Source organism: Medicago truncatula, chromosome 3, assembly GCF_003473485.1.
Source record: "Medicago truncatula cultivar Jemalong A17 chromosome 3, MtrunA17r5.0-ANR, whole genome shotgun sequence".
NCBI classification, from domain to species: Eukaryota; Viridiplantae; Streptophyta; class Magnoliopsida; order Fabales; family Fabaceae; genus Medicago; species Medicago truncatula.
Window position 1 is genome coordinate 17,133,625 of NC_053044.1, and position 14,805 is coordinate 17,148,429.

Here is a 14,805-nt window from a genome sequence, read left to right on the forward strand (position 1 = left end):
TCTTCCTAATTACTTATCTTATCTCAATTTCACCCCCAAAACTATCTAAAATATCAAAACAGCCCTCAACTAAATATTTTATATTATTTTCAAATCTTTATTTTATTTAACAATAAAATAAATCTCATATCATAATCAAATCCTCCAAAACTCATAACTTATCACGTCATCAATCAAGTCATCAAAACATACCAAAATCATGCATATACTATATAATTATAATATAATTGCCTAAACTCAATTAAATCAACGATTAAACGAAAGTGGGCGTTACAGAAGGCGAGCAATTGCAGTAGCCAACAGAGATTACACGCCACCAACTCGTAATGGCGAGTAGAAGGCGAGCCCACTCGCCACGGCGAATGATTTTACTCGCGAGGCGAGTTAGGTCGGTTTAGCCTCTCACAGATGACGTGGCACAAACTCAATGGCGATGGAACCTCAACACGCCATGGCGAATGAAGGAGCTCGCGAGGCGAGTAGATGCAGAATCAGAATTCTATAAATAGCCCACTCAACCATCTCATTGATATACTTAGTTTTTCTTAGTTTTTCATAGTTTTCATTTTACAATATTTCTAGAGAGAGAGTTAGGGCTTGTTCTTCATAGAGTGAGAGTGATAGAGAGTGGATTCTTCATCCTTTGTTGAGAAATCATAAGTTGTAAATGAATCTTTCTCCTTCAATTCATTCTTGCAAGGCTTCCATGACAATGAGTAGCTAAATCTCCTTTGTTGGGATTAGAGGTACTTGATCTTAGCTTAACATGTAATCTTTTGAACTATAAATATATGGTTCTAGCATTTGATTTGATATTGATGTTATTCTTGCACTTTAATGCTTATGTTTGATTTAATTGTGATTGAGAAATACTTTTGAATCTAGGTTTAGAATAATCATCTCTCAAAACATAGGTTCTAGACATGGAATCGATGTTTTGATAATCACCTTTTGTATCCAAACTTAAAGCTTTCTTACCATTCAATAGATTGAGAAATCATTGATTGAACGATAAGATCGACTCTTGAATCATTCAATAGTATGAGACATCAACGATTGAATGATACAATTGATTTCACAATATTGTTTGGACACGAATAGTATTGTTGAGGGATACGTGATAATATCAAAGAAAAGCTAGAATCCATGTATGATCATTAAGTTACGTGTGACGCTTGATCAAGGAACTCTAATCCTAACAAGTTTCATGATGAGATAAAACCGCAAGTGCACGGTCTTACCGAAGTAGTATAAAAGAGTATCGTTCCGACAGGGAGTAGTTCAATTCAATTAACTTTTTAGAGATGATTAGAAGAGAGAAGAGAATTGTAAGTTGGGGGTTTTCAAGCGTTTGAAAGATAATAATGATAAAAAGAGCCTTGGGATCGTTGGTTTCCTCTAAATGACAAGTCCTTCTCAAACCAAAACTATAAGCTTATAATGTTATGTTAGACCTAATTTCTCAAGACAATTTCTCTTATGTTCCTCTAGCAACCAAGCCTATTTCGGTGACTTGATTACTATTAGATTTTGGTTCCTCTAACAACCAAGCCTATTTCGCTGACTTGATTGTTATTAGTTCCCTTGAAGATCGAAACTATATGTCTCAAAGATTGCAAAGCCTATTTCGCTGACTTTGCAATCCTTGTCTGAATTCACTTGTTCGAATATCAAAGCTCCACTTTCGTTTTATGAATTGATATTTGGAATAATGGATAAACAATTATCAAACCCTCCACTTTCGTTTCCACAGTTTGATAATGGTTGATCCATGTTAAGACGGTGAATTCAGATAAGAAATTAGGGTTACATAAGATTAAGGCTTAGAGCTTGGTTTGATTAGGATTATGTCATTTAGACTTATCCAACAATCCCAAGACAAGGAGAAGTCTACTCAATCATGTTCATCGTAGACATGGGGGAGAAGAGAGAAAGCATAAAAGTAATGACAAGAAAATAAAGGAAAAGAAAAGAACTTTAATTAGAAAAGCAATTGTCACTTGTTGAATTCCAAGTAAAGATGAATATTTGTGATGGATGGCTACTCTATTTATAGCATTCGATCGACTTAAAATCTAAGCTATTACATTTGGGCTAAAAATAGAGTAGCTTAAAATCTAAGAAAAAGCAGCAAAAGGCACTCTGGAGGGTGGCACGGCCGTGCCAAGGCTAGCACGGGCCGTGCCAAGGCTAGCACGGGCCGTGCCAAGCTTCTGACTTGTGGGAGACATATTTTTGTCTCTCAATCTTCGTATTTTTGCATCTAATCGGCTCCAAGTCCCTTTCTTTTGCTCCAAGATTCAATCTATCCAATATTCTTTCCTGAAATATAATAAAATGCAATTTAAAGTAAACTATCCTAAAAAGGAAATAATACTAATATAAAATCATATAAAATCTAAATAAAACTAAACTAAAAAGCATATTAAAATAGTCAATAAATGACTCATCAAACTCCCCCACACTTGAATCTTTGCTTGTCCTCAAGCAAAAGGCATAAACATAGTAGCACAAACAGTTATATCAAATGAAAATTCAATTAAAGCACATGTCTCCTCAAGGGCTCAAATCCCAAATGTACACTAATCACAAACTCAAGCATTTCTTGTAATTTTTATTCAACCCAACGATCAAGTTTTAAGTGAGTGTGTGTGTGAAGTCCAACCCTTTTCTTGCTCCGGTATAAGATAGGCATTATGAGGAAACATGGTCTAATCCTAGCACTAAACCAACCAAGAAAGATTCCTTCTATAATTCATATAAGAGAGATGGGAGTATTTGAGAATCTTTGTTCTTTGCCATTTGCACATTTTAAGTTCTTTATTTAAGGAACAACATCTTCACGTAGGAAGTCGGAGGGCCTACCCCCTTCCCCAATCTAGATTCAATGGTATCCCTTAAAACATCATCTTCACGTAGGAAGTCGGAGGGCCTACCCCCTTCCCCAATCTAGATTCAATGATGCTTTTTAAAGTTTTTCCTTAAGATAACAATCATCTTCACGTAGGAGGTCGGAGGGCCTACCTCCTTCCCCAATCTAGATTCAATGATGAGATCTTGGAATTTATTTGGCTTTTTGGCTTTTTATGAACTCCCTTATACTAACTTATACTACTGGCACTTTGAGAATCTTTAAAGGTTAATGCACCACTAAGATTAAAACGCGTTTCCTTAAAATACCTATTCATACATTTACTCAAGGGAAGCAACTTTGTGTGTTTCTCATTGGAGAATTTTATTCACTTTAAAACAAGATATGGGTATATCAAGAAGACTTAAAACACAAGAGTTTGCTTTCATGTACAAGAATCAACAAAATAAGAGGAAACAATGAAAATTTTGTGTCATGATATTTTCAATAAAAATTAGCTACTTAACCATGCCTTTTACAATAAAACAAAACAAAAGAATAAAGTTCAAGGGAGTTTGGAAACACTACGACTAAAGACACTTTATTAGGCTCCCCCCACACTTAGGAGAAGCATTGTCCTCAATGATTCAAGATAAAAGAGAAGGAGAGGAAGAAGAGTGAGATAAAGAGTGAAGAGATAAGGTGAAAAAGAGGAAGAGGAAAGCTCACATTTTTATTGAGGTCCATAGGGAGGGCCTTGGAGGTTGAAGTGTTGCATCATGTTCCGAAGCATTTGGTTATTTTCTTCGGATATGCGGTTGCCCCGTAGGACATCATTTCTTAGCCCGGATAATTCAACACCTTGCCTTTGTTGCTCGGTGCTTATCCTTTGTACCTCGGTTTGCATCCATGCCCAACTTTCATTGTTGTCGTTATGGTCATGGGGCTCCTCTTCATGGTGCATGTGGGCACCTTCTTCGTCACCTTGATTATGCTCTTCATGTACATGTAATCCATCACCAACATATAACAAATTTTCCTCCACCTCGGGGTTAGTCCGAGATGGGTTAGGAAGTAGAAATAAAAGAGGTATGCAAAGTTGAAGTGCATAAGTCATGGGTGGGTGAATCTTAATGAAGTTCATAGCAACAAGGGTTTCAATATTAAGCCTATTGTTGCCCTCAATTGGATTTATCCCATCTTCCTCACCCACTCCAAACTTCCTAGCGATGAAGCTAATGATACCACCGACTACTATCTCAGCTCTATTATCAGGTCTAGCTCCTATGGAGGAAAGGTAATCAAGTAGGTAGAAACAAGTATTAACGGGATTGTTACTAAGCATTGCCCAAAGCATAAAAAGTTCATCCGTCCTAGTTGTTCCTACCTCTTTCCTACCCCAAATGGTACAAGCCATGACTCTCTGGAGGTATCTAAGTACTGGGTTGTGAATGTTACTAGCCTTATTGTTGCGAGGATTATATTGCCTTAACCCGGTAATGCGTTTCCAAAAGAGAGCGGGGTCATAGTTTTCCGACTTTAAATTTGGATTCCAAGAGTCATGGATGAACCCCGCATTTGCGAAGTCCATCTCTAAACAGAAATTTTCGAGAGACATCTCATAATCCATATTCAAAAGTCGGAAAGAGACTCTATGGTCGGGGTTGTCAAAATTCACTTTATCCTTCTTAAATTCAATAGAACTTAAGAATTCATAAGTGAAATTTTCGAAACCTTTCATAGGTCTAAGCATATCAACCCATCCTAAATTTCCTAGTAAGCTAAACACATTATCCCTTAGTCCTAGCACACTCAAAGTATAAGGATCTGGATATCGACAAGGATGCAAAGGTTTAGAGAGAAGAATTTTATACCTATCCCTTTGCTTGGTGTCCTTGAAGATTATGCCATGATTCTTGGCTTGCGTTTTCTTCTTTGATTGTGGTCCTCCGGAAGAGCTTGCTCCACCTTTCCTAGATGCCATTAATCCTTAACCTTGGTTGACCTTTTGTGTTTTGGGTGAAGGTTGGGTTTTTGGTGAAAAAGGTTGGTTGGGTGATGGGGTTGGGGGTTTGAGTAAGTGTTAGGAGTTGGGTTGGGTGAATTGGTGAAGAATTTGTGTGTTTTTAGGTAGGCGAATGGGGGCTAGTAATTTGATGATATTTGGTAGGGATGGAGGAAAGTTGTTTTTGATTGATGGGTTATGATTGAAATGGGGATTGTGGTTGATTGGGTGAAGAAATTTTGTGAAATGGTGAGGTTTTGGGGGAGATATGGAGGTTTTGAAGTTTTATGGTTATCGAGGTTTTGGAGAGAAGTGTAAATGGAGAGAGAAGTTTGTGGTGGAGAATGAGGGAAGAAGAACGTGAAAGGGGAGGTTTATCCTTACTTGTAGTCGGGCACGGCCGTGCCAACCTTAGCACGGGCCGTGCCAATATTCTGGAGTTTATGCTGGTTTTGGATGGACATGGTCTGGCACGGCCGTGCCAAGGTTCTGGACGTGGGGCCTCAAAATTTTTCTCGTTTTCTTGAATCATCTTCGGACAATTACCTATAAAATAACTTAAAAACAACAAAAAACAAACAAAACGAAAGCAGTTAAATACGTGGGTTGCCTCCCACGAAGCGCTTCTTTATAGTCATTAGCTTGACGTTATAAGAAAGTATCCTTAGAAGGGATCAAAGAGGTCATATTGTGTAGATGGCGCTAATAAGTGTTCTTTCACATTATGACCTTTAATCATATTACAAGAATAGAGGGCGGGACCTTTCATATAATTCTCCAACTCAAATCCTATCAACTCATCACTCACTTGAAAAATAATCCTACCGTTTTGAACATCTACTATAGCACCCGCAGTGGCGAGAAAGGGTCGTCCTAAGATTATAGGGCACGCATTGTCCTCATCTATGTCAAGCACCATGAAATCAGTTGGGATGTCTATCCCTTCTATTTTAACGGGGATGTCCTCGACATATCCGACAGGTTGGATATCAGAACGATCGGCTAACTTCAATGTTGTTTCGGCAGGCTTTAGCTCGCCCAACCCCAGCCTTGTAAAGAGGGGTAAGGGCAACAGACTAACACTAGCTCCTAAGTCACACAAGGCTTGGTTTAAGGTTTCATTCCCTATCATACAAGGGATGGCAAAACTTCCTGGATCTCTAAGCTTTGTAGGTGACTTCTTGATGATTGCACTATTGTCCCTTGTCAAAGCTATTGTTTCATTATGATCTATAGCCTTTTTCTTTGAAAAAATTTCTTTTAAAAACTTGGCGTATAGAGGCATACGAGACAAAGCTTCAGCATAGGGGATCTTAATGCAAATCTTTCGAATTATGTTAAAGAATTTAGTGAATTGAGCCTCCAAGTTGAGCTTAGTAAGCCTTAATGGTGTAAGGGCTTTGTTCTTATCAAGCGGTTTCTCACTTTTTATCACACCATTCTTACCTAGACACCTAACACTCTCCCTCTTGACACTTTTGGCTTTAGTAACAGTCTCTTCTAGCTTACTACCCCCTAGAAAAATAGCGTTGACATGGGCTTTGGGGTTTGTTTCAGGTTGACCAGGAAAGACTCCTGGTGTTTGAGAAGAGGTGGCCACTTGTTGGGCCACTTGGGAGATTTGGGTCTTAAGCATTTTGGTGTGTGTGGCGATAGAATCAACCTTGGTATTGAGTTTGGAGAGAGAGTCGTTCAGAAATCCTGTTTGGTTTTTCAATTCTTGAAGATTTTTATTTTGATTCATCATGCAGTTTTCCAACAGAATTTCCAGACTAGATTTCTGAGCCACTCTCTGGTTGTTTGTGTAGCCAGGTGGTGCTGCTTGTCCATAGGAACCTTGAGGATTTTTGTAAAAATTTTGATTCGGCCTCGTTCCTTGGTTATACTGAGCGTAATTCAGTTGCTCAATATTGGCAGCACTACCTAACTGACAATCAACACCGATATGACCGGATATACCACAGATTTCACAAGGAGGGGATGCAGAAGAAGGTGCGACTGCATTAACATTAATTTTTTCAAATTTTTGGGTTAATGCCTCAACCTTAGCAGCAAGGTGGTTATATTCAGAGACTTCGTATATACCTGCCTCTTTCTTAGAGGGAGTAGGAGTGGTGACGGCTCTCTCGTTGGTCCATTGGTAGTGATTCTGAGCCATGTCTTCAATCAAAGCATAAGCCTCCGCGTAGTTTTTGTTCATTAGAGCTCCACCTGCAGCTGCATCAACAGACATCTTAGTGGTATAAGACAAGCCATTATAAAACGTGTGGACTATAAGCCATTTCTCTAGGCCATGGTGGGGACAAAGTCTAAGAATTTCCTTGAAACGCTCCCACGCCTCATAGAGAGATTCCCCATCTTTTTGATTGAAACGCGTGATTTGGTCTCTAAGCTTAGCGGTTTTAGATGGGGGGAAAAATCGGGCGAGGAATGCTCGCCTCATATCGTCCCATGAAGTAATGGAACCGACTTCTAGGGAATGGAACCAAGCGCTAGCTCTATCCCTTAAGGAAAAGGGAAAGAGATGAAGTCTTACGGCTTCTTGGTTCTCTTTTATGGTGCCATTGAGTCTTAGGAAGGAAGAAATATGGAGATTTGGATCCTCAGTGGGTGATCCAGAAAACTGATTTTGCTGCACCAAATTGAGTAGTGCAGGCTTGATTTCGAAGTTATTACCCGCAACCGTTGGGTACACGATAATAGCTTGTGGCTCTTCCGTTGAAGGAGTAGCATACTCTTTGAGAGTGTGTTCAGCCATAGCAGTATTATTTTGTGCCTCTCTCTTTTTCTTATGCAAAAACCTTTCGATCTCAGGAATAAATTCTCCGAGACTTTTACTTCTTCGCATAAGAAACCGAGAACCCAAGAAGTTAGTGGTAATACAAAAGAAAGAAGTAGAAGAAAAGAAGAAGAGAAGAGAGTTCTAATCACAAAGAAAGAGTTAATCAAATTAGTTTACTCCCCGGCAGCGGCGCCAAAAACTTGATGAGATAAAACCGCAAGTGCACGGTCTTACCGAAGTAGTATAAAAGAGTATCGTTCCGACAGGGAGTAGTTCAATTCAATTAACTTTTTAGAGATGATTAGAAGAGAGAAGAGAATTGTAAGTTGGGGGTTTTCAAGCGTTTGAAAGATAATAATGATAAAAAGAGCCTTGGGATCGTTGGTTTCCTCTAAATGACAAGTCCTTCTCAAACCAAAACTATAAGCTTATAATGTTATGTTAGACCTAATTTCTCAAGACAGTTTCTCTTATGTTCCTCTAGCAACCAAGCCTATTTCGCTGACTTGATTACTATTAGATTTTGGTTCCTCTAACAACCAAGCCTATTTCGCTGACTTGATTGTTATTAGTTCCCTTGAAGATCGAAACTATATGTCTCAAAGATTGCAAAGCCTATTTCGCTGACTTTGCAATCCTTGTCTGAATTCACTTGTTCGAATATCAAAGCTCCACTTTCGTTTTATTAATTGATATTTGGAATAATGGATAAACAATTATCAAACCCTCCACTTTCGTTTCCACAGTTTGATAATGGTTGATCCATGTTAAGACGGTGAATTCAGATAAGAAATTAGGGTTACATAAGATTAAGGCTTAGAGCTTGGTTTGATTAGGATTATGTCATTTAGACTTATCCAACAATCCCAAGACAAGGAGAAGTCTACTCACTCATGTTCATCGTAGAAATGGGGGAGAAGAGAGAAAGCATAAAAGTAAATGACAAGAAAAGTAAAGGAAAAGAAAAGAACTTTAATTAGAAAAGAAATTGTCACTTGTTGAATTCCAAGTAAAGATGAATATTTGTGATGGATGGCTACTCTATTTATAGCATTCGATCGACTTAAAATCTAAGCTATTACATTTGGGCTAAAAATAGAGTAGCTTAAAATCAAAGCAAAAGCAGCAAAAGGCACTCTGGAGGGTGGCACGACCGTGCCAAGGCTAGCACGGGCCGTGCCAAGCTTCTGACTTGTGGGAGACATATTTTTGTCTCTCAATCTTCGTATTTTTGCATCTAATCGGCTCCAAGTCCCTTTCTTTTGCTCCAAGATTCAATCCATCCAATATTCTTTCCTGAAATATAATAAAATGCAATTTAAAGTAAACTATCCTAAAAAGGAAATAATACTAATATAAAATCATATAAAATCTAAATAAAACTAAACTAAAAAGCATATTAAAATAATCAATAAATGACTCATCATTTCATGCCCTATTAATCTCAATTTTATCGTTTGCAATTGAGTTACTAAAACAAACAACCAATTATCTTTTTAACTTAGAATGGTATTTGGTGTCGAACGGTCCGCGATATCGCACTAGTCCCTGAGGAGACGATATAAATACTTACAATTGTTTGCTGCAAAAATACTACATCAGGCTCAATTATTGAAAGCAATCCTATCAAAGATTCTTCTTGTCTGTAATGAGATCTTGTTCTTCTAGGACTGTCTTTGCTTCCAATGATTAGCTCCTTAGGATGTGAAGATTTGAGCTTGAATTTCAGTTGACCACATGCTGAGTGTTATCTTGAATGTCCTCAGAAGCATTTTCATTCTGTACTACTGGACTAGGTTTAGCTTCTGAAATAGACTCAGCTTCTGGATTAGGTTCAGCTTCTGAATTCTTTTCAGTATCAGAAGGTTGATCAGATTCTGATGCATCTTCATAATCATTTGTACCTGCATTACTTTCACTTTGCTCTGGAGTTTTACTTCCAGGATCTCTATCATCAAATTTAACATGCATAGATTCTTCAACACAATGTGTTTCTGAATTATACACTCTGTACGCCTTTGACCTTTCAGAGTAACCTAAAAAGATTCCTCTTTGAGCCTTGGCATCAAATTTCTTCAGATAGTCTTTGGTGTTTAGAATGTAACAAGTACATCCAAACTGATGAAAGTAAGAGATATTGGGTCTTCTTCCTTTAAAGAGTTCATATGCAGTTTTCTCCAACATAGGTCTGATATAGATCCTATTTTGAATATAACATGAAGTATTAACTGCTTCTGCCCATAAATGTTTAGCTAAATTGTTTTCATAGATCATGGTTCTAGCCATTTCTTGTAAAGTTCTGTTCTTTCTCTCAACAACCCCATTTTGTTGTGGAGTTCTAGGAGAAGAAAATTCATGAAGAATCCCATGTTTTTCACAAAAAGATTCAAATGGCTCGTTTTCAAATTCTCCACCATGATCACTTCTGACTTTCAAAATATTCAATTCTTTTTCAGATTGTATTTGAGTGCAGAAGCTGCTAAACACTTCACATGCATATTCTTTACTTTTAATGAATTTTACCCATCTGCTGTAATCATCAACAATGACTAATCCATATTTACTTCCATATAGGGATGCAGTGTTAACTGGCCCAAAAAGATCAATATGGAGTAATTCTAAGGGTCTGGAGGTTGATACAATGTCTTTGGATTTGAAAGAACTTTTAACAATTTTCCCTTTCTGACATGCACCACAGAGTGCATCTGAATGATAATCAATGTTAGGCAATTCTTTGACAAGTTGTCACTTGCTAATTTTAGAAATTAATCTCCAATTAGAATGTCCCAACCTTCTGTGCCAAACCCGCTTCTTATCATTCATTGACAGAAGGCAAACTACCTTCTGATCAGCCAAATCAGAGAAATTAATCTTATAGACATTCTCAACTCTCTTTCCCTTAAATGTAATGGATTTGTCATCCTTGTTGACTAGTGTGCAGTTGGTCTTACTGAACATGACATCATACCCATTGTCACAAAATTGACTAATTCTCAATAGGTTATGCTTCAGACCATCTACAAGCCACACATTATTTATTGAGATGGAGGAATTACCAATAGTACCTGTACCAATGATTTTTCCAGTTTGGTTGCCACCAAACTTCACTTCTCCTCCATCTTTCATGGTAAGGGTAAGGAACAAAGCTTTCTCTCCTGTCATATGCCTTGAACACCCGCTATCTAGGTACCATGACCTTTGTTTCTCTCTTGCCCTTAGGCACACCTGCAGTTTTAATCAATTCAGATTTAGGTACCCATATCTTCATGGGTCCTTTTCGGTTAGTTCTGGAGGTTTTACTTTTCCTCCCTTGTACCTTGGGGTGAGTGCTGAGTAGCTTCTGATCATTCGATACTTTAGGTTTAACACCTTTGGATATTGTGTTCTCAGAAGCAGTAACTACTTTGTTCTTCTGATCTTTTGGCTTTAGGGTTATAGATTCTGATTTAATCAGACTCTGAGGAACAGGTTCTGATCTTTTCAGAATTTTGACCTTTGTAGTCTTTGGATCAGATTTTGTCATTACCTTAGACTTGAGGTTTTCTGGCTTTGATGTTATCTTAGCCTTAGAACCAGAAGCTTCAGGTTCTGACTGAACAGCAGTTACAGCAACAGTACCTTCAGGCACAAAGGTGGATTTCAATCCATCCTTAATACAATCATAGTAGCTCTTGAGACTATACTCTTTGGATTTCTCCTCAGAGTATCCAATCCCTTTGCCATTGTTTTTGTATGTGTTGTAGATCATAGAAGCTACCTTGCTTCTGTCTATGCCAGCCATTATAAAATCATCCAAGGCAATTTCATGTTTATTGCCAGAACCTTTATCACATTTTTCTTGTAGCTTCTGACAAAGAACCTTGAGTCTGTCTTCATATGTGGTTGATATGAAGTTAAACCCTTTGAGTTCTTCTTCAGAAGCTTTCAGTTCCAATAGAGTTGTTTCTTGTTGTTTCATTAAATCAACATATTTTTCTTTTAAATCAGACAACTCATTGGTTCTGTGTTCAAATAGTGATAAGAGTTCTTTTAGAGAATCAACAAGTTCTTGTCTGGGAATTTTGGAATATACCTCATTTTCATCTTCTGAATCTGATTCAGATTCTGATACTGCTTCTGATGATACTGTTGCCACTAACCCCATGGCTGCTTTTGCATCATCATCTGCTTCTTCTTTATCAGAACCAGATTCACTATCCAGATCTTCCCAGGTCGCCATCAAACTCTTTTTGATTTGCTTTCTGAATTTGCTAGAGCTGAAACTTGGTTTCTTAGGTCTGCTCTTAGATTTCTCCTTTTGAAGATCAGGCCAATCAACAATGAAATGTCCAGGCTTCTTACAGTTGAAGCAACCCTTCTGATCTTCTTTCTTGGAGTTCTTGTAGCCACCCCTCTTGCTCAAAAACTTCTTCTGCTTCCTTGCCAGATACTCAAGTTTGTTAGACAGCATAGCCATCTTCACAGAATGATCTTCATCAGAATCTCCATCTGGTGATTCTTCTTCAGATTCACTGGCCTTGTAAGCTTTGGAAGATTTGGAAGACTTTCCTTTAGATGGTAAAGCAATAGATTTACTTTTCTTAGAGGACTCATGCTCATTTAGACTCATTTCATGTACCTTGAGGGAACTGACAAGATCTTCAACACTCAAAGTGTTTAGATCCTTAGCTTCCTCAATGGCAGTTACTTTCGGTCTCCATCTAGAAGGCAAGCTTCTCAGAATCTTGCTAACATGATCAGAAGTAACATAGCTCTTCTTCAGTATTTGCAGTCCAGATACTAAAGTTTGAAATCTTGAGTACATTTCCTCTATACTCTCATCATTCTTCATTTTGAACAGTTCATACTGATGAACTAGCATTAGAGCCTTTGCTTCTCTAACCTTCTTGCTTCCTTCGTAGTTAGCACAGAGTGATGCAAACATTGCCTTAGCAGTGGATTTATCACTCATCTTCATATATTCAGTGCGAGGTATAGAAGCAACAATGATCCCTCTGATTTTGTGATGCTTTTTGTAAAGCTTCTTCTGAGCAGGAGTGTGTATCTTTCTGTCAATAGCAGCTCCTTCTTCATCCAAATCCAAATCATCAACTCCATCTTCAAGAATGTCCCATAGTTCTTCATCCAATCCCATGATATAGCTGTACATATTGGTTTTCCACCATGAAAACTCTTCTGGATCTCCATTGAACTTTGGAGCTTTTCCAGAATCTGATTTCCTTTCAGCAGTATCATAGTCATGTTTGACACTATTGTATTTTATAGATGTAGTGGATTCCTCTCCATCAGACATGTTTTTCTTGGATCTTGATCTGTCACACGGTTAAGTGCTATAATAACAGAGCAAGCTCTGATACCAATTGAAGGTGAGAAAAACACAAGAAGGGGGGTTGAATTGTGTTTTCTTTTTCTCTAAAAATACTTCTTCTGATAATACTTCAAAAGCAGTTTGGGAATGCTTCTGATGTAATAACTAGAATCAGATATGCAGCGGAAAAGATCAAAGCAGAGAAAAGAAAAGCGAGACACAAGCAATTATCCTGGTTCCTTCCACAAATCGGAAGTAGTCCAGTCCCCCTTGCACTTCCAAGGAGATTTCACTATAATCACAAAGATTACAAATGCTCAATACTCTCTAAGTATGAGACTTCTCAAAAATGCTCAAGCACGCAGGCAAGAGTCTTCCAATGCTCAAGCACTAAGCAAGAGGCTTCTATTCAAACAAAAATACAGAGAAAAATGTTTGACTTTGAACACTTGATATACAATCAGTGGTATTCACAAATACTATGTAATAAAGACTCTAGACTTGTGAATTTCTAAGATATATCAAATCAGTACAGAAATTCAATGTGCTTTTTAGAATCAAATTGACAGAGTTTTGGCGCTTTTTAACTTGTATATCTCTATCTACAATCTTCAAGTCTTTACTCCTTTATATAGAGGTGTGAAAGAGACGTTGAGATGATTAGCACGTCTAAAGAGTCGTTGAGTTCCTTTGATCATCCACCAGTAATTCTTTGCTTGATATGGGTGTAGTCCTTTGAAGAATTAGCTTCAAATTTATTCCCATCTTGAAGGAACATTTATGCAGGCATGGCTGTTTTCTTGTCTTGTAGCGTAGACAAAAACAGAGTAATGGAGGTAGTGGTTGTACACCTGTACTTTTGTCAACTCTGTTAAAGAAGGACAAGTACTTAGTGCTCTTTGTAACACCCCGTTTTCCCAACATAAAAATTTCGCATAAATAATCAGAGTTTTTCAACATAAACGGAATGTCACATTCTTTTCTTAAAATCATAAACTGAATAAATAACTATTTATCCTTTAAAATTCAAATACAAGATCTTTAATACTTCGCAGCGGAATTTATTTCAATAACTAAAACAGTCTTTGGCACGAAGGCCTCTTCATAAATGTCGCATAAAAATCTAATCTAAAAACATAGTCATAAATCTTCAAAAACAATACGTAAGGAATAGAAAAGCAATAACAAAGTTCCCATCCCGTTACGTATCAGAGCACCTAAGACACACGAGAAGGAAAGCTCACACGACATCAACTATTCTTGGTTACCTGTTAGTTGCCCATGGTGGGCAAACAGAAGGGGTGAGATTTCACAAACAATAATATTAAGCATATAATTCATCAATTACATTTAACAACATAAGCATCATCAATCATATTTAACAACTCATAGACAACATCATGTAATCATCATAGATAATAATATATCATAATTCACTTCTTTAATAGTTCATATAAAGAATCACAGCTTTAAACAATTTCATGATTTAACAACTTAACAACTCGACAACTTGATAACTTGACAACTTGACAACTTAACCTCTTGACTATGCAACTTAATCTTCTAATCATGCATGTGGTACCAATCTTTGAGCGTAAATAGGCTCCAGGGCATCAAGCCCTCAACTTTATTTGAGCGTAAAAAGGCTCCCAGGGCATCAAGCCCTCAACTTAATTGAGCAAAGGCTCCAGGGCATCAAGCCCCCAACAATGAAATGCTAATGCATGGACTCGACCTCTTAACATCTTAAATCGACAACCTCTTATATAATCCAATAATTTGGAACTTCATCATCTTAATCAACTTAGACCGACTCATGCAGCTTAGTTAAATAACAACAGCGACACAGTAGTATACAA

At 37.6% G+C, this 14,805-nt stretch overlaps 1 non-coding gene across 1 annotated transcript; it reads left to right on the forward strand.

The window, feature by feature from the left end:
• Positions 1 to 7,144: 7,144 nt before the first annotated feature.
• On the forward strand, positions 7,145 to 7,251 carry LOC120579825 (small nucleolar RNA R71). The gene has a single exon (XR_005645568.1). It is a non-coding gene; the product is annotated as a small nucleolar RNA R71 (small nucleolar RNA).
• Positions 7,252 to 14,805: the final 7,554 nt, after the last annotated feature.